The sequence below is a fragment of the Neoarius graeffei genome, chromosome 1 (assembly GCF_027579695.1).
Source record: "Neoarius graeffei isolate fNeoGra1 chromosome 1, fNeoGra1.pri, whole genome shotgun sequence".
NCBI lineage: Eukaryota > Metazoa > Chordata > Actinopteri > Siluriformes > Ariidae > Neoarius > Neoarius graeffei.
In genome coordinates this window covers 22,696,612-22,715,817 of record NC_083569.1, presented here as the reverse complement: position 1 = coordinate 22,715,817, position 19,206 = coordinate 22,696,612, and the positions used below count along the sequence as shown (strand labels likewise).

The 19,206-nt window shown below is 42.1% G+C and overlaps 4 non-coding genes and 1 pseudogene across 4 annotated transcripts; 3 read left to right on the top strand and 2 right to left on the bottom strand.

Moving 5' to 3' along the window:
• The first annotated feature begins 4,390 nt into the window (after positions 1–4,390).
• On the top strand, positions 4,391–4,505 carry LOC132896038 (U5 spliceosomal RNA). The gene has a single exon (XR_009655915.1). It is a non-coding gene; the product is annotated as a U5 spliceosomal RNA (small nuclear RNA).
• Positions 4,506–11,154: 6,649 nt separating this feature from the next.
• Positions 11,155–11,227, bottom strand: trnaf-gaa (transfer RNA phenylalanine (anticodon GAA)). The gene has a single exon. It is a non-coding gene; the product is annotated as a tRNA-Phe (tRNA).
• Positions 11,228–11,762: 535 nt separating this feature from the next.
• Positions 11,763–11,933, top strand: LOC132898630 (U2 spliceosomal RNA; annotated as a pseudogene).
• Positions 11,934–13,947: 2,014 nt separating this feature from the next.
• Positions 13,948–14,019, top strand: trnaq-uug (transfer RNA glutamine (anticodon UUG)). Its single transcript has one exon. It is a non-coding gene; the product is annotated as a tRNA-Gln (tRNA).
• A 4,032-nt stretch (positions 14,020–18,051) lies between these two features.
• Positions 18,052–18,123, bottom strand: trnap-agg (transfer RNA proline (anticodon AGG)). The gene has a single exon. It is a non-coding gene; the product is annotated as a tRNA-Pro (tRNA).
• Positions 18,124–19,206: the final 1,083 nt, after the last annotated feature.

Sequence of the window (19,206 nt, the reverse complement as noted above, 5' to 3'; positions counted from 1 at the left end):
CAAGAAGACATTTTTGGACAGCATGCAGTCATCTTATCAGAGAAGTTTGCTTTTTATCCAGTTGTCTTTAGGTTTAAACTTTTTATTTTATTTGATCTGATTATTATAATTTATTTATTTTTTAGTTCTAAAAAAAAATACTGAGGTCCAGATCTCAGTGACCTCATAGCTGGCAACCAGAGGTGGAAAAACTGGATTGACAAAGTAAAAGTCCTGCTTAGGTTTTCCTTCTGCCTGTGCTCTCATCACAGGTGATTTCACCAATTAGCTCATCAACCTGGCTTAGGGGATGTGGTAATTAGGATCAGCTGGTTCATTGAATTGGCTGGAGCAAAAATGTGGCAGGGTTTTTACTTTCTGCACCCAGGTTTTTCCACCTCTGCTGGCGACAGACATGATTTTCTCATCTTGTTATCTCTAGCCGCTTTATTCTTCTACAGGGTCGCAGGCAAGCTGGAGCCTATCCCAGCTGACTACGGGCAAAAGGCAGGGTACACCCTGGACAAGTCACCAGGTCATCACAAGGCTGACACATAGACACAGACAACCATTCACTTTAGAGTCACCAGTTAACCTAACCTGCATGTCTTTGGACTGTGGGGGAAACCGGAGCACCCAGAGGAAACCCACGTGGACACAGGGAGAACATGCAAACTCCACACAGAAAGGCCCTCGCCGGCCACAGGGCTCGAACCCGGACCTTCTTGCTGTGAGGCGACAGCGCTAACCACTACACCACCGTGCCGCCCCAGACATGATTTTAATACAGCCTAATTCCCAATAAAGCTGTTCTCATTTATATATTTTTTTCTGTTTCTGTTATCAGGCAATGGAACGAGTATGAAATAGTGACTAAAATGTGGCCCATTAAAACATGTTCACCAGCAGTCACATCCAAGCCATTTTCACGCTGCTGCTCTGCACTGAGAAAATTCCTATTTTATAACCTCAGTGTCATCTGACAAAATCAGCATGCACATAATTTTCAAGAAAACAACTGTGCTGTTACTGTAGTTACTGTATTTCCATATAAAATGATTACTCAGAGAGAAAGTTTGAAGAGACAAGGTGTTTTCCTTATTTTTTCTCTCACACAGTGCACAGCCTCTGTCTGCCTGGGAAACCAACCACAAGAAGGATGTTTCACTTTCAGTCAGGGATGATTCGGCCTCATCTGCCCTGTAGTGAATAAACCTTTTAATCCTCTGGAGACAAAGATATCGTCTTTCGAAAGTATCTAAGATTTGTCCAAAAAGTCACAAGATTTGTCGCTAGTCGCTTTGTTTTTTATTTAAAAAAGTCACTAAGTTGGCAATAATGCTTCGAGAACTGACTGTTCACTTGTTGCCTAATATTTCCCACTTCTTGTCAGGTGCCATTGTAACGAGATAATCAATGTAATTCACTTCACCTGCCAGTGGTGTTAATGTTATGGCTGATCGGTGAATATAAATGTACTATGCATGTATGACTGAAGAACAGATTGAGCCTATATAATTGTGTAAAGTGTTATTTATATAATGACAGAAGTCTATATCTCTGGGGTGTGTGTGCAGGATTCTAGTACTTGGCCCACAATAAGATAATTGACTATGCCATCTTGTGTAGAAAGGAGAAAGACTTTAACACACCACGGTTATCTATCTATCTATCTATCTATCTATCTATCTATCTATCTATCTATCTATCTATCTATCTATCTATTTTCTTTCACTCATCCCTACCCCATTTTCCTCCATTTTGCACAGATAAAAATGGATGCTGGGAAGAAGAATGACAATAAAATACAATTAAATTCAATTTTACCTATGAAATGCTTTTAACAGTGGACATCATCACAAAGCAGCTTTACAGAAATATATAAATTCTGGATATAAATTTTACATGTATAGAATTTATCCTGAAGGATCAAGCCAGAAGGCGATGGTGGCAAGACGGGGTCACTGGTATCTCAGGACTCACAAGTGTAGCGAGAGAGAGAAAAATTAAAAATAAAAACTCAGGCATGACGTGCACGTGTTGTGCATGGAGATTTTCCCGCCATGATTGGGTTGCCTGTAATGGCAGGCACGTGAGTATGCGACACATGGCAACATCGGGCGACAACAGCAACAAGTTATTCACTACTATACTGTCCTGACTACTACTCTACTTCACTACTCACTGCACTAGTTGTTGGGTTTCCTGTGGTGGCAGACACACACAGGACCAAAACCATCAGAAAACAACTCAATGGGTTTCTTTATGTATCCACACTCTGTGCTTATGGGGCTCCGCTTGCACGGGCTGGAGCTCTGCTAACACAGGCCACAAGGCGGTGTGTCTCATCTCATTATCTGTAGCCACTTTATCCTGTTCTACAGGGTCGCAGGCAACCTGGAGCCTATCCCAGCTGACTACGGGTGAAAGGCAGGGTACACCCTGGACAAGTTGCCAGGTCATCACAGGGCTGACACATAGACACAGACAACCATTCATACTCACACCTACGGTCAATTTAGAGTCACCAGTTAACCTAACCTGCATGTCTTTGGACTGTGGGGGAAACCAGAGCACCCAGAGGAAACCCACGCGGAGAGCATGCAAACTCCACACAGAAAGGCCCTCGCTGCCCACAGGGCTCGAACCCGGACCTTCTTGCTGTGAGGCAACAGCGCTAGCCACTACACCACCATGCCACCCAGCTGGATACGTTTGTTGGTCAAATGTTAGAAATATCGGGCTTTTTGCATAGAAACTCCCCCAAAGAGACACCCCCCCCAAGACGATGTCTCTCTTCAAAAGGATCCAGCTGTTGGGGGTGGAGTCTGGCTGTGTACTGTATACCTTTCTGGAATTTAATATTTGGAAGTGGTAAATTTAAAGCCAATGACTTTCGTGTAGTATTTTTTTTTATCAATTTATTGTTTGGTATGTTTTTTAAGTGAGAGTGTTTTATTAAACAGCTTTTTATAGCTGGGATAGGGACTTGCTTTTTTTGCTCCATGCATGAATTTGCTATTGTAGTACCTTCAGAAACAGTACCCTTGTTAAAAAAAAATGAAAAAAAAACTTTCTTTTTCACAGTGGAGTTCTATAGAAAGAGAGTGGATACATAAAGAAACCCATCCAGCTCTTTTCTGATGTTCTGTGTGTTTTTGCCATCACAGAAAACCCAACAACTAGTGAAGTGAGTAGTAGTCAGGACAGTATAGTAGTGAGTAACTTGTCGCTGTTGTCGCCCAACGTTTTGTACAACATAAGGAAACAGTATAGTAACTGTAACGGTAAAGAAATAAAACAAAAGAGGCTGGCTATGATATAAGAAAATTCTACAACCCAGAAACAGATGGAGCTCTGCTTTTAGGCAGTGCCTTAATCTATATATTAATGCTTAAAACTATTCCTTTGCCTTCTTTGAGGTCTCAAGGCATTTAAAAACAAAAAGTGAGGCTATGGTTCTGTGCATCTCCTTAAAGTACCTTGCTCAAGGTCACTTCAGCCCGAGACCAGCCCATGTTAACCGAGCTGCCTGTCTTTGAACTGTGGGGGAAACCAGAACACCCAGAGGAAACCCATGCTGACACAGAAAGGCCCTCACCAACCGCTGGGCTCAAACCCAGACCCTTCTTGCTGTAAGGCGATGGTGATCATCACTACATCCCCCTGCTGCCCAAGTTAATAAATTTTTAAAGCCTCCCCATCAGGGAATCAAACCCCAGTCTTCCATGTGTCAGGTAGAGATACTGTCCACTATACTAACGAGGATGACTCAATGGCCCTCCATGTAATGTTTGTATCTTGCCAATCACAGCATAAGAATGATTGGGCATTGATAAATGTGGTGGGTGAAAACCATTCTCATTTAAATATCACAATCCTAAATATTATCGGTTTAGGGGCCTTGCTCCTTGACTTTACGACATGGAGAGGCGTAATATGGTCAAGAAGAGAAGCTTTAACATCACAAATCCAATGGAATAAATTATTTCTATTTGGCAGCCTGAACAGTAGCATCACAGGAAGGCAGAAAAAATGTGGTATGGAAAGCACTTACTGCTGTGGTCAACAGCGTTCCTGTCAATAACCAAACTCCAGCTGATGTTTTCATATTTAATTTATAGGCCTACATCCGTGATATTGGACAGATCACACAGCACTCAACTGTTCCTTTTCAAAATTCAACACCCCCCCACCCTGCTTGCTTATCTATCTATCTATCTATCTATCTATCTATCTATCTGTCTGTCTGTCATTCTTTCAAAAAAGCTCGTTGGTCAGACATTTCTCTGCCTGTGTGCAATGCCTAACAAAGCTGTAAAGGTGTAAGAGATTGCCCCAGGCCACCTTACCCTATACCAGCTTTCTGCACCTCCGATACAGTGTCACTAACCTGATCCAGTATTAAGTGTAGATCAGGTTTCTCCTCATTGACGCATAAATCTTTTGCCTTTTACTAAAGATTTCCATGGAGAGAAATGTTAACGAGTTCACTGTATTTTTGCAGGCTTTGCTCTGGTAGAGCTGTACATTTTTGGTCATTAAATGTTAGAACTATTGATCTTTTTGCATGGAAGCTCCTCCCACAAGCCGATATCTCTCTTCAAAAGGATCCAGTTGTTGGGGGTGGAGTCTAGCTGTGTTTACCTTTCGAGATTTTAATATTTAGAGGTGGTATATTGAATGCAGCAAGTTATTGCTTCTCAGACTTTCGGCTAATGTAACCCAGTGATAATAAGGGGTTAAATAATGCATTAATGTTACTGTTCCTATTGAGCTAAGTAAAGAAATCATCATTCAAGAATGATACTTGTTGAGTGTTATAATTTGATGGTGCCCTTACGCCCTGTATTATGATAGACTGATGTACTGCACTGCTGTATTGTATGTTTACGGTATGTATAAGACATGACGTCACTACGCTCCCAGAGAGCACCAGTTGTTGTTCTGTGTTAGCCATGGTGAGGAGACGGCACCGTGACCATCCCTACCAGTTCGCACTTTATTGTTAAATAAATATGCCAAGAGGCTAAAGATGATCCGAGTTTGTTCTGCTTATTCTCCATACGCAGTAGAGGACTGCGCACTCCAATAAAAACCTTAACAGGTTATGGGTCCAGGCAGAGTTGGACACAAGATAACCGGAAGAAGTTTTATGCGATGTATAACGCAAAAGTCAGTGAACCAGCTTGGAGATAAGTGAACAATATAATCTCGGAAAAAGTTTTGCGTGACATATAACACAAAAGTCAGTGAAGCTAACAAGCTAGTTTAACAAAGACAAAGGCCACAATAAAGGACAAAATGTCAAACAGAGCAGTAGGAGCCCTGGCACCACAGCTTCTCTTCGACAGATCTGACGATAAGTATGACCTTTGGGAAACAAAGTTCCTTGGCCACTTGCATATTCTGAAGCTGAAAGACACTATCCTAAATGAGCCAAGGGGCGGTAATGAACAACAGCAAACTGAAGCTAGAAAGAAAAATGCAGACTGCTATGCTGAGCTAATCAGACTGATACTGTAGATGATAAAAGCCTGTCACTGATAAGGCATGAAGCAGCTGATGATGGCAGAAAGGCCTTGAAAATACTGAAAGAACATTATTCTGGGAAAAGTAAGCCAAGGATCATAAACCTGTATATGTCACTGACCAGGCTACACATGGCAGACAATGAGAGTGTTACTGACTACCTCATAAGGGCAGAGAACATCATTATGGCTCTGAAAGATGCAGGCAAAGCCATGAGTGATGGAGTAACTGTTGCCATGATACTAGATGGGCTTCCAGAATCCTTCAAGCCTCTAGCTGTCCATGTAATGCAAAACGAAGATAATGTTACATTGGCAGACTTTAAAAGAAGACTGTGAGTCTATGAAGAGGCAGAGAAAATGAATAAGGCAGAGTCTACAGATAATGTGATGAAGACACATGTGAGACAAGGCAGAGGTCCCACTAAGATGCATGCAGGCAACAGAAAAGAGGAAGATGCCAATGTGACATGCTACAAGTGTAGAATAAGAGGTCACAAGGCAAGAAAGTGTTACAGAAAAGTGTGGTGCAATTATTGCAAAAATAATACACACCAAGAATCCCTATGCAAGAAAAAGGGTGAACAAGATGGAGCCAGAAAAGTTGCAGAGGAAGAAAACCAAGATAATCTCTTCAAGGCCAAACACATAAAGAATGTGAGACCCCCAGACAACATAAAAATGAAAGGCATCATGGTGGATGGAGGAGCAACATCCCACATCGTGAACGACATAGGAAAGTTTGAAAGCTTTGATGACACCTTCCAGCCACAGACTCATTCAGTGGAGTTGGCTGATGGCACCAAATGCAGTGGAATAGCACAACGAAGGGGAAAGGCAGGGACGGACTGGGACCAAAAAACGGCCCTGGACTTTCCCCCCAAATAGGCCCACTATACTATAGTGCTATAGTAAAGTGCTATAGTGGTATATTGTCTGTCATAACAAAACCCACACAGATGAACTATTTTCATAACATTTTTTTTGTCAGAACAAAACCCATTTACAGATGAACAGGTTTTTGGGCTTTTGTTGGGGGTGGTAACTGAAAAACTGCTCCAGGCTGTAACTGTCTGAGCTGGGGCGGCTGAAATATTGGGGCACTGATCCCTCATTCTGGCACTTTCCTGGACTCTCCCTGTCATCTTCTGAGCTGCCACTATCTTCAACCTGAATAAACAAACAATTGAAAAGATGAAGTTGGATGCTAATGCTATTGGTGATTATATCTAAACTATGCAATGACATCTAGGAAAACCCTTCACACTGTGCACTGACATATGCTTGATTAGCATTTGTTTAATAGTATTATTTGGAATGACAGCCTTTAAACCTGTACTTATAGCTCAAAATTCTATTTTTAAAAACCAGCCAAAACTTTGGATAAACATAGCATTTGATACCTAGGCTAAAGACAAGAAGAATAAAACAAATTTGGAGGTTTTTCCTAAATCCCAATTACATTTTTAGCCTTTAAGGTCTATTCTGTGTAAGAATTAGCCTGCTTGACACATTTTATAGTTTTAATATTATGCTGATTTTTTGGTAGGTAAGCCTGACAAACAGATCTAAAATTAGGCTATTAACAAATTGCACAATGCAATGCTGCTGTGATTAGTTATGATACCATTCAACCAATCATCCTTCAAACAACATTTGTAGCCTATTCCACAGACATTCCACCACGCACCACGAAAGAGAAGACAGAGATAAATAGTGCCAAAATGGAAAACACTTCTCCCCCTCAAACTTTTGGTTAATGATCGGCTAGAGCTTTGGTTCTCTTGAACGTAAAGAGCCTAATCTGCATGAAATATGCAGAGGTGAACATATGAAATCGCAGCCATTTGTGCTTGCCTATCTATTTATAATTGGCTTGCTTGGTAGTTACGTGTTTGTTTTGACAGCAATAAAACACATATTTCTCAGCATCACACCACAAATCCAGTCAATAGAAGATTGGCCTACTATGAGAGGGGTCTATGAGTGGCCTTTACGTAACCTGTTTTATGCTATGGTTTTATGTCGTTGTCACTTACCGGTACCTCCTCCTCTGGTGAAATTCCCTCAGCTGCTTGCCCCTCATCATGACTATCATCATCAGCATGTGGTTGGTTAGGTTGGATGTCCACCTGGTTCTCAGTCTCGCTCAGTGATAACATGACATGAACATTACTGCTGCTGCTTGCAGTTGCACTGCTGCCAAAAAGCTCTGTGAGCTTTCTACATTTTGAAGCATCTTCTTCAAGTGACTTCACTTTCTTTTAACTTTTCCCATCCACCTTTCTCCTTACATTTTCTGCTTGCCATCTTTCTGTTGACAGACACTAACGTTACTCTTCTTTGTTGGCTTTTAGGCCTATGGAATAATCATTGACGGATAAATTATCATCTTAGCGCCACCTGTTGTTAGTTGATAGACTGAAAATTTTGGTTATTGAACAGGGTCGACAGCCGTAGACCGGACAGCCATTCTGGACTTTTCCTGAAAGCACAGATTGCCAGTCCGCCCCTGCTTCCCGGGTTCCAGAAAACAGCTGGCGCGGTTGTTGCTTTTCTTCTTCACGAGTGACTTGGCTTGTGTATTTGTCCGCCTCTTTCTCCGTGGCTATAGGTTCTAAATCATTCTCAGACAACTAACCAAAGATTGAGGATGAATCTGAAGAGCTTTGGTGTCTTTTTCAAAAGACTCGGTATTAAGAACGCACGCCACTGCAGGGAATAATGTAGAGTCCGTGTGGAAACAAAAGAACAGACTGGCGCAAATGACGTCACGCATGCAGCGCTGCCAACCTGTAAATCCCTGCGATCTAATAATGGTGGACAATCTTTTAGTGATTTTTGGAACAGATTTCAGACGCAAAAATCTTTTTTGAAGATTAATCTTTGAAGGATATAATGCAATTCCAGCAGCATAAGTGCAACTTTTTGTAGGTTGTTTGGCTTGTTGGTCTAGGGGTATGATTCTTGCTTTGGGTGTGAGAGATCCTGGACTAGCCCAGGTTTTACTTTAAATGATTGATCTGAACTGCCGGGGACATGGATTTCACTTGGCTGCATCATTCTAAAAGCACGAGTTTAATGAAAGTTTCATCAGAAAATCCCTGGTTTTCTGTGTGTGATGTGCTCAAATACCCTGTAAAGTTGGTGGATAAATAAAAGAAAATTTTTGCGTCTGAATTCTGTTCCAAAAATCACTAAAAGCTTGTCCGCCATTATTAGATTGCAGCAATTTACAGGTCGGCGGCGCTGCACATGTGACATCATTTGCGCCAGTGCCTTCTTTTGTTTCCACATGGACTCTATCCTACTCTCTCCAGTGGTGTGGGTTGTTGATACCAATTCTTTTGAAAAAGACATGAAAGCTCTTCAAATCCGTCCTCAATATTTGGTTAGTTGTCTGAGGATGATTTAGAACCTATAGCCATGGAGAAAGAGGCAGATGAATACACAAGCCAAGTCACTCGTGAAGAAGAAGAGCAACAACTGCGCCAGCTGTTTTCTGGAACCCGGGAAGTTAATACATGGTACAAATCATAGTTTGCTATTTTTTTCCTGATTTGGTGTTCAACTTTCACAGTTATGAAAAAGCAGTGTCTCTTTGTAATTGTGACCTTTGTAAGCTCACTTGCTCGGCAGAAGGCTCAATAATGGCAGTAAATAGACACTTACTCTCACTTTACAGTGCTGGAGCTTTCAAGCATTTCACATATGACGTCACCATGGCCGTAACTACCATTGGGGACACCAAGGTCATGTCCTCAGTATTTTTTTCAGAAATTTAAAATTGGTCTATGCTGAATTCGAGCAGTGATCAATGTAAAACGCAGTGTCTACATCCACATGTCATCTGTATTTCCCCCCAATAAAATTCACATTTGTCTAATGTCATCTGAAATCTCTCAGCCTCTATCTCTATCGTTGCCGTGTCTAACGCAGTGTCACGCGACGTAGCCTATACTAGTGTCAGCCGGGGAAGTTGGGTTTTGGATAAAACAGGCAGGATGTAGTCTATGCTCTATCACATATGCCTACCTAACCTAACGTAGGCTAATAGTCACATCGCATTATAGAGCTTTACCTGAGTGCAAAATGAAAACATTGCAACAAACTAAATTAAGGCTTGGACAGCCAACAGAAGAGCAGGGAAAGAGAAGGCGGGAAGGTGAGAAAATATTGTCAGTGCAGTGGCAGACCGTTCAGCGATGTCATGCCAACTTTCCAAGGGGAAACGTTTCATTGTCATTGCCTATTACATTTTAGTTAGCATTTCGAGAAACATTCAAAACTACGTTGTCACAGGCAGCCTTGTGCAGGGCTGACTAAACGGGCTTGTTTGAGTAACTCTCTTTCTCTCATAACTCTCTCTTTCTCTCTCACTCACTCACTCACACAGACACACACAAATAATACACTCTCACACACTCTCTCTAATACATAGTCTTCACACAGAACTAATAGCCCTACACTCTAATGTAATTTAAGATAATGAAATGTAAATAATGCCAATACTTCAGGTAGCTGAGCAATACACTCAGTTCACTTCAGTTTTGACTTTTATGTCAGACAAAACTCCACAGTTATGATGGCACAGTTTTAGAATTGTTGAAGTAAATGTGTTATGAGCCAAACTTACATTACAGGCAATGGTGAGAACACTCTGTTTCAGAGAATGCATGCAAATGGATCTCAATTCAAGACAGCCAGATAGACTGATGCCTTTACATTACTGCTCAGAATGTCTCTACACATACAGACACCCACAAATAACACACTAACTCTCAGTCTCTCTCTCTCTCTCTCTCTCACACACACACACATACTCACACTATTATTATAAGGTGTAATACTAAAGCTTACAATTCAGCAGTTCACACCCTTTCTGTCATGTGTATGCTGCAATGTAAATAATGCCAATACTTTAGGTAACTGGTACTTTAGGTATGTATACTCAGTTCAAGAGTTCACTACCTTTCTACTTTTATGTCAGATAAAACAGCACAGTTACGGTGCCACAGTTGTAGGATTGTTAAAATAAATGTGTCCACCACCAAATCTATCCTTGGTTTGTTATTTATTTATTTAAGTTGTGCCGGGGGGGCCTTCGGTGCTGTCAGCCATGCTTGACATCGGTATTTGAAAAATCCTGGTTACGGCCCTGGACGTCACTTCTTTGAATTAACAGTAACTTACCAGGAATGCGTTCGTGTAATGGCAGACTCAAAGAGCCAAACTTTACCAACTAAACAGAACATGTTCCTGGTCTTGTATTAAGATACAGTTTAGACAGTAAACTATTTAACATGTCTAGTTTTATAAGGTATAATTTCTAGGGGTAATGTAATTTTCATAAGACGAGCACTTTAACAGAAACAAAGGGTTTGGGGAATGACAGCGTGCTTGACCAAAAGGACCCTGTAGTTGAGACAATATGCGTATGTTACAAGCTGCAAACAAAGGCTCTACAGAGATTTGAACTCAGATCACTGGAGTCAAAGTCTACAGTGCTAACTATTACACAATGAAACAGAGGGCAAATTGTTTTCACCACCAAATTACTGGCATATACTGACAACGTCCTGGCAAAAAAAAAAAAAAATCAAACAGACCCTTGGTCAAAGGCTTAAATGAACACACACCACAATGCCGAAACCCAGGCTTAAACCAGGGACCTTTAGATCTTCAGTCTAACGCTCTCCCTACTGAGCAATTTCAGCAAAAGATTGCCACCATCTGAGCGGTCATGTCCCTGATATAAACATTAGTAGTTGCTAAATCCAATCAGTAAGGTCACATGGTGTTCCTTTTTAACCAAAATCTAATGAAATATAAAGTGATTAAAATAATATATAGTATCATCTGGAAGTATTGCATATATATTGTGCTAATTAATTGGTAAAGAAATAAAACAAGAGAGGCTGGCTATGATATAAGAAAATTCTACAACCCAGAAACAGATGGGCTTTTAGGCAGTGCCTCAATCTATATATTACAGATTTCCAGGGAGAGGAATGTTAATGAGTTCAGCTTATTTTTGCAGGCTTTGCTCTGGTAGAGCTGCACATTTTTGGTGGTCAAATGTTAGAAATATCGAACTTTTTGCATGGAAACCACACACACGCCCAAAGCCCAAAGCGATGTCTCAGTTCAAAAGGATCCAGCTGTTGGGGGTGGAGTCTAGCTGTGTTTACCTTTCTGGATTTTAATATTTGGAAGTGGTATATTTAAAGCCATTGACAGTAGCAAGTTGTTATTTCTCTGTTGTTTGTTTTAGATGAAGTATAGTGTTTGTTTTTATCACTTTAATATCTCAAGTGTTATATTAATTAGATTTTCAGACCAAGGAGCTGGAGTTGGGGTTTGCTTCTTCTGCTCCACTCATCAACCTGGTTTTATAGTATTTCCAGGAATAATGTGTTGTTCTAAATACAAAGAAACAGCTTTCTTATTTGGTATATTCTTTAAATAAAGATAATGTATGAGTTTTCTAAAGTAATGAGTGGGAATAGAGCTTTTTCTGTTCTATCTGTTCACATGACATTGTAGTAGATCTAGAAATTGTCTTGTTAAAAAAATAAGTAACAAAAAAAGTTATTTCTTTGCTGGGTTGACCTTTTCCCCATTTCCTGGTTTTCTCCATGTTCAACAAGCTACTGGACCGTTAGTCTGCAGTAATTCTCTCCCCTAGGTCACAACCGGCCGTACGATTTTTTGGCGTTTCCCAAATCACTGCGTTTTTTTTTTTTTTGTTCATGGAGAAAGACGTGCATTGGCCGTAAGTTTGTCTTGCAACCTGAAAAAAACGTAAGCACCCGTAGAGTTTGTTTGACATGACAAAGAACCTCTGCGGCCGGTCTGCGGCCAGTCTATGGTTCGAAAATCAGCACGTCACACGCGCGCCCTCCGTGCGTTTCTTGCGTTTTTTGCACATAGACCGGCCGTAGGAGCACATACGGCCGGTTGTGACCGAGGCTACAGATCACACAACACCCCAACCACTTCTTTCTTTCCATCAAAAACGCTCATTGGTCAGATATTTCTCTGCCTGTGTGCAATGGCTAATGCCACTTTTCCACTACAAACGCGGCTGAGTCGGGCTGAGCCGTGCCGTGCTGAGTCGGGCTGAGTCGAGCTGAGCGGGGCTGTTGGAGTTGCATTTCGACTACAACCACGCTGAACCGTGCTGGCTGGAAGTGGGTGGACACATTGGGTGGAGTTAGCGAAAGTGGGTGGACGTCACGTGATGTCGTCAGGCGGCGCAAACAGTGACATCAGTGAGCTTTTAAGCGGTAGTCTCACGACCCGGATAGTAAACAATAAACATGGAGGACATGGAGTCGTTAGTGTTGCTGGTCTTGGTGCTGTGCCTTGTTGTCACTGACAACGCCAACAGATACTGGCAAGAGCGTATAGATGAGGCGAGGCGCATAAGGCTTCATAATTCTCGTAATTCTCCTTCTTCCAGGTTTGCGGTGTTTACAGATCCCAGCGTGCTCGCGGGGCGTGTGTGGGCATGTGAGGACACTCCTCTTCACCAATCAGTGCACAGGGGAGTGTCTGCTCACGCCCCCAGCCTCACTCGGCACGGTTTGGCTCGCTTCAGCCCTACTCCAAAACGGTGCGAGTTTTAGGGGCTAAGCAGGGCTGAAGCGAGCTGAGTCGTGCTGTTTTTTGGTAGTCGAAACGCGAGCCATGTCGGGCTGAAGTGAGCTGAAGCGAGCTGAAGTGAGCTGAAAAAGGGTAGTGGAAAAGGGCCATAATAAAGCTGTAAAGGTGTAAGAGATTGGCCCAGGCCACCTTACCCTATACCAGCTTTCTGCACCTCCAATACAGTGTCACTAACCTGGTTAAGTATAACCTAGGTTTTGAGTGGTGTAAGGTGCTGTGTTTAGGTTGCAGTTTTTTCTGGAGGTGTGGGTTTGAATCCCACTTCTGACATTTGCTATCGCGGGTTATTAACGGGCCATGGGTTTTATGCTCATGGTTTGTGTTTAGTGAATGCTTGTCGGGAGTTTTGCCTGCACGTGAGTGAAAATGGAAGCTTCAGCTAGCATGCCTTTTCAGATAAATTTGTATTTTTTTTCAGTTTGTTGTGAATATCTGCCACATATTACAATATCAGTAGGTATTTTATGTTTTTAGATGTAAAAATATAAAGTTTTAGTTCGTGGAATGACATGTGACGTTTGAGTTGGATTATCATGTGGTTACAATGTCAATTGCCTGTTGACATTGATTGATAAATTACAAAACTAGAAATTAATGCAAACAACAACGAATGATTAACCATGTAGCCAGCAGTCAGGGTTCCGATATTTTTTTTTCCAACAGGTTGACGATTTCAGGTAAAACCTTCAATCATGTGTTCATGTGCTGCTGGAATTTCATTATATCATTCAAAGGTTTGACAGTGAAAACAACCTTTTGACTGTGTGTTGGTTCCATGGTGTAATGGTTAGCACCCTGGACTTTGATTCCAGTGATCTGAGTTCAAATCTCAGTGGAACCTCTGAAGCCTTTGTTTGTGGCTTCTGAACTCACATGCACGGACTGCCTCAACTGTATGCTCATTTTGGTCAAGCAAGCTGTCACGTCCCAAACCCTTTGTTTCCGTTAAAGTGCCAGTCTTCTGAAAATTATATTACCCCTGGGAATTATACCTGATAAAACTAGACATGTTTAATAGTTTACTGTCTAAATTGTATTTTAATACGAGACCAGGAACATGTTCTGTTTATTTGGTAAAGTTTGGCTCTTTGAGTCCACCATTACAAGAACACGTTCCTGGTAAGTTACTGTTTGTTCAAAGAAGTGACATCATGTGCGAAATGCTTAAAAGTTCGTTGGCATTTCTGGCTTCATCTGTTTTGCAAATTGGAGCATGTTTTTAACTATTTTTTTTATTTATTCTGCAACAAAACTAAAACCAAAGCATGCCTCCTAAGGGGTGTGTCCTTCAAGGCTGTTCAAGTGACATTTAGTGTCAATGCCAATTTGCAGCGTTCTGATGCCATGTGCAGCCCTGTTGACCTGACCTCACTCCGTAAACGAGCAACCAAGTGGTATTTGAGAACACCGCCTCCCCGTGACGAATTGCAATGTCCATGCTTCCACAGTCAACAGACATGGAGATAATGCCTGATTTTGTTTTTAAAGCAGCCGTCACGGACCTTGACGGAAAACCAGAGAGCCAGGGAAACCGTTCAAACGAGGTTTTGTCCCGATGGTCGTCTGCACGTAGGAGAACATGACAACCACTAATCCACAGAAAGCAATCCGGTCACGTTAAGGGTCTGTCTTTCTAGCTGTTTTGAGAGTACCTGATCTTAGCAAGGCGATAACTGGACGTTAACGAAAGCAGAGCTCAAAAGGCAAAGCATGGCTCTGCCAGGTTTCTCAGGAGCGTCTATTCGCTTTTTAGGTGCAAGGGGAAACCACTGCACAGCAGAAAACACGCGAAGCTTTTTCAGCGTTTCGGTTTGGTTTTGTTCCAAAAGGCACGGATGGAGCAGAGATGGCAGCTCGACATTTGTTCGCTGCCAAGTTCAAGAAAACCAGCACCGTTTCCGCCCGGTTTCGAATCGCAGACCGCTCTCGTGTTAAGCGAACGTGGTAACCAATACAATATGGACACCATGCGTATGTTAGCTCTTGCCTGGGCCTCAAGAAGAACGCGGGTCACACTTAAACAATTGTCACGAGAATAGGGGCACGGCCTTGGCATCGTAGAGATGAGCTGGTGGTCAAGTGTGACAAGGTTCAGCATCGAAAAGCGCTGCAACAACATCACGGGAAGAAATCAAATGCCTTGTTTGGACAGGCCAAGGAGGGGACTGAGGACTGGTCTTTACACTAGCAACGCAAGTACTTGTTTGCAGGTTTGAATGACATCAGTTTGCCCCTGCGTATGTTCAACCCATGAAGCGGTGAAGAACACGGGCTCCTGCGTGTTTTCCTTTCGTTGGCAACAAGCGACAGGTGTATATTTGTCCACAAACAGAGAACTGTAGAGTCACTGTTTAAGATTTGTTCAGCAAATGTGTCCATACCTTGGCTGGTCAAAAGCAAATACTTGCTTCCGTAGTCGGCACGGTCAGAGCAGAGATCACAGCTCAGCAGTCACTCACTGCCGAGTTCAAAAAATAAATAAATAAACCAACCCAGCACTGTTTCGAACCAGGGACCTTTCATGTGTGAGACAAACATGATAACCACTACACTCTTGGACCGATCAGCTGTTGCCTGGGCCTCAAATACAGAAGCAATGGCACTTAGGCATGTGTCCCCAGTGTAAGCCTGCAGCATTGATGGTATAGTGGCTAGCATCCAAACAGTTGACCCAGGTTCGGTTCCTGGCCAACGCACACCCTTTAACGCTTCGTTGCTCTGATGAAAGGCAGAGAGCATGGCGAGGCACTTGGGAGGAAACAGCAGGAATGGATCGGTTGCTCATCACTGCCTTGCCAAGGAGGTGACTGAGGGCTGCTCCTTCTGCTTTCCACTCGCATTGCATGTAGTCGAATAGCATCGGTTTGCGCAAACCTGGGCATGTCTGAAGGACACGGGCACCCGCGCGTTTGTCTTTCGTGTCTTTTTCAAAAGACTCGGTATCAAGAACGCACGCCACGGCAGAGAATAGGATACAGTCCGTGTGCAAACAAAAGAATGGACTGGCGCAAATGATGTCACGCGTGCAGCACCGCCGACCTGTAAATCGCTGCGAAATAATAATGGCGGCCGAGCTTTTAGTGATTTTTGGAACAGAATTCAGATGCAAAAAAGCAGTTTTCAAAATCATTTTTTGATTTATCCGGCAACTTTACAGTGTATTTGAGCACATCACACCTTCTGATGTAACTTTCATGAGATGAGCACTTGAAGAACAATTCAGCCAAGTGAAATCCCTGACACCCCCGTCCAGATCGACCATTTAAGGTAAAACCTGGGCTTGTGTAGGAGTTGAACCCAGGACCTCTCACACCCAAAGCAAGACTCATACTCCTAGACCAACGCACACCTCTCAAAAAAAAAAAATGTCCGCTTCTTCCCAATGTGAGTTTTGAATGAAAGACTAGGGTGAATAATCACTCTGAGGTCTTTTACTGCTACACGTGAAGAAACAGAAAGGCCATCCAGAGTTACTGTGGAATCAGAAAACTTACTTCAAGCTGCATGTGGTCCCAGGACAAGTACTTCAGTTTTGTCAGAGTTAAGCAGAAGCAAATTAATAAGCATCCAGTGTCTAATGTCCTTTACACATTCCTCAATTCAGGTGCAGAAAAAGAAATCCAAACCAATTTTTCATTTATTTGCCAACTTTACAGTGTATTCGAGCACATCACACACGGCAAGGCAGGGATTTTCTCATGTCACTTTCATTAGACTCGCACTTTAAGAAAGACGCACTCCAGCAACATCCCTGATACCCCAGTCCAGATCGACCATTTAAGGTAAAACCTGGGCTCATCTGGGAGTTGGACCCGGGACCTCTCGCACCCTAAGCGAGAATCATACCCCTAGACCAACGAGCCAAACTATCTAAAGCAAAGGATAAATTAGGAAAAAAAATCCATCCGCTTCTTTCTCCGTGGCAAAAGGTTCGATGTCATCCGAATCCAAAGAGCCAACGATTGAGGACGAGTTCGAAGAGCTTTCGTGTCTTTTTCAAAAGACTCAGTATCAAGAACGCACGCCACTGCAGAGAATAGGATACAGTCCGTGTGGAAACAAAAGAACGGACTGGCGCAAACGATGTCACGCGTGCAGCGCCACCGACCTGTAAATCGCTGCGAACTAATAATGGCGGCTGAGCTTTTAGTGATTTTTGGAACAGAATTCAGATGCAAAAAAGCAGTTTTCAAAATCATTTTTTGATTTATCCGGCAACTTTACAGTGTATTTGAGCATATCACACCTTCTGATGTAACTTTCATGAGATGAGCACTTGAAGAACAATTCAGCCAAGTGAAATCCCTGATACCCCAGTCCAGATCGACTATTTAAGGATAAACTTGGGCTTGTCCAGCAGTTGAACCTGGGACCTCTCGCACCCAAAGCAAGAATCATACCCCTAGACCAACAAGCCAACCTACAGCTCAACAACAGCAACAAAAAAAATCCGCTTCCTTCCCAATGTGAGTTTCGAATGAAAGGCTGGGGTGAATAATCACTCCGAGGTCTTTTACTGCTACACGTGAAGAAACAGAAAGGCCATCCAGAGTTACTGTGGAATCAGAAAACTTACTTCTAGCTGCATGTGGTCCCAGGACAAGTACTTCCGTTTTGTCAGAGTTAAGCAGAAGCAAATTAATAAGCATCCAGTGTCTAATGTCCTTTACACATTCCTCAATTCAGGTGCAGAAAAGGAAATCCAAACCAATTTTTCATTTATTTGCCAACTTTACAGTGTATTCGAGCACATCACACACGGCAAGGCAGGGATTTTCTGATGTCACTTTCATTAGACTCGCACTTTAAGAAAGACGCCCTCCAGTGACATCCCTGATACCCCAGTCCAGATCGACCATTAAAGGTAAAGCATGGGCTCGTCCGGGAGTTGAACCCAGGACCTCTCGCACCCTAAGCAAGAATCATACCCCTAGACCAACGAGCCAAACTATCTAAAGCAAAGGATAAATTAGGAAAAAAAAATCCATCCGCTTCTTTCTCCGTGGCAAAAGGTTCGATGTCATCCTAATCCAAAGAGCCAACGATTGAGGATGAGTTTGAAGAGCTTTCGTGTCTTTTTCAGAAGACTTGGTATCAAGAACGCACGCCACTGCAGAGAATAGGATACAGTCCGCGTGGAAACAAAAGAACGGACTGGCGCAAAAACCCTGTCAAGCTGATTTATTTTCAAATAAGGAATAAATTTACTATAAATGCCCAATGTGACATTTATGCAACTCTCCAGGTCTTTGCCAGTAGGGGTGAGAATAAAAAAAAAAAATTAGAAATGTGTGGTCCATTTGGTCTGTTTTACGGTATATTCCCTATAATTTTCCTTGAAGGGGAAATGGATCCGGGTTCTTATGAGTTAATACCTACCTATAATTTGTTTTTTTTAGGAACAAACTAAGCAATTCAGAGAAAAAATAGCTTGAGCATATAATAGCTAATAATTGTAATTCTGTGTTGTTTATAATATGCTTGTATGTCCAGAGCAACTTAGAGAGAACCAGCAATGTCCAAAAGCATCCAACTGAATATTTATTTTGAGAGTATATCATTTATATTACCATTTATTTTTATAGAGCATATCATTTATATTGCTAAAATACACTATAATTTTTCTAAACTTGCAAAACAAATCATGGTGTGCAGAAATATATTTAATAAATTAGTTCACAAATTATTGTCTGCACATCATTTTACGAGTAGCGCAGGCATCAGGATGAGAGACGGAGGGACTCGGGATTGTAAAGGAAAGGATTAACTGATTCAGGGAAGGTGGAAGTGTGTAAAGCACACACACAACTGTAATTACAACTTATATACAATTCACAGACTGACTGAAAACACACACACACACACAAAATGTATGATATGAACAAATCTACAGGAGATGTGATAATTATATAGTGGGGAAAGTCAAGAGCAAGAGTTGGCTTAGAGATTTCTTTTTCAGGTTCCTTTCTATCTGAATGATTGTATGCATGCACTGCTGCCATTTTATTATTCATCCATTTCATCTTTG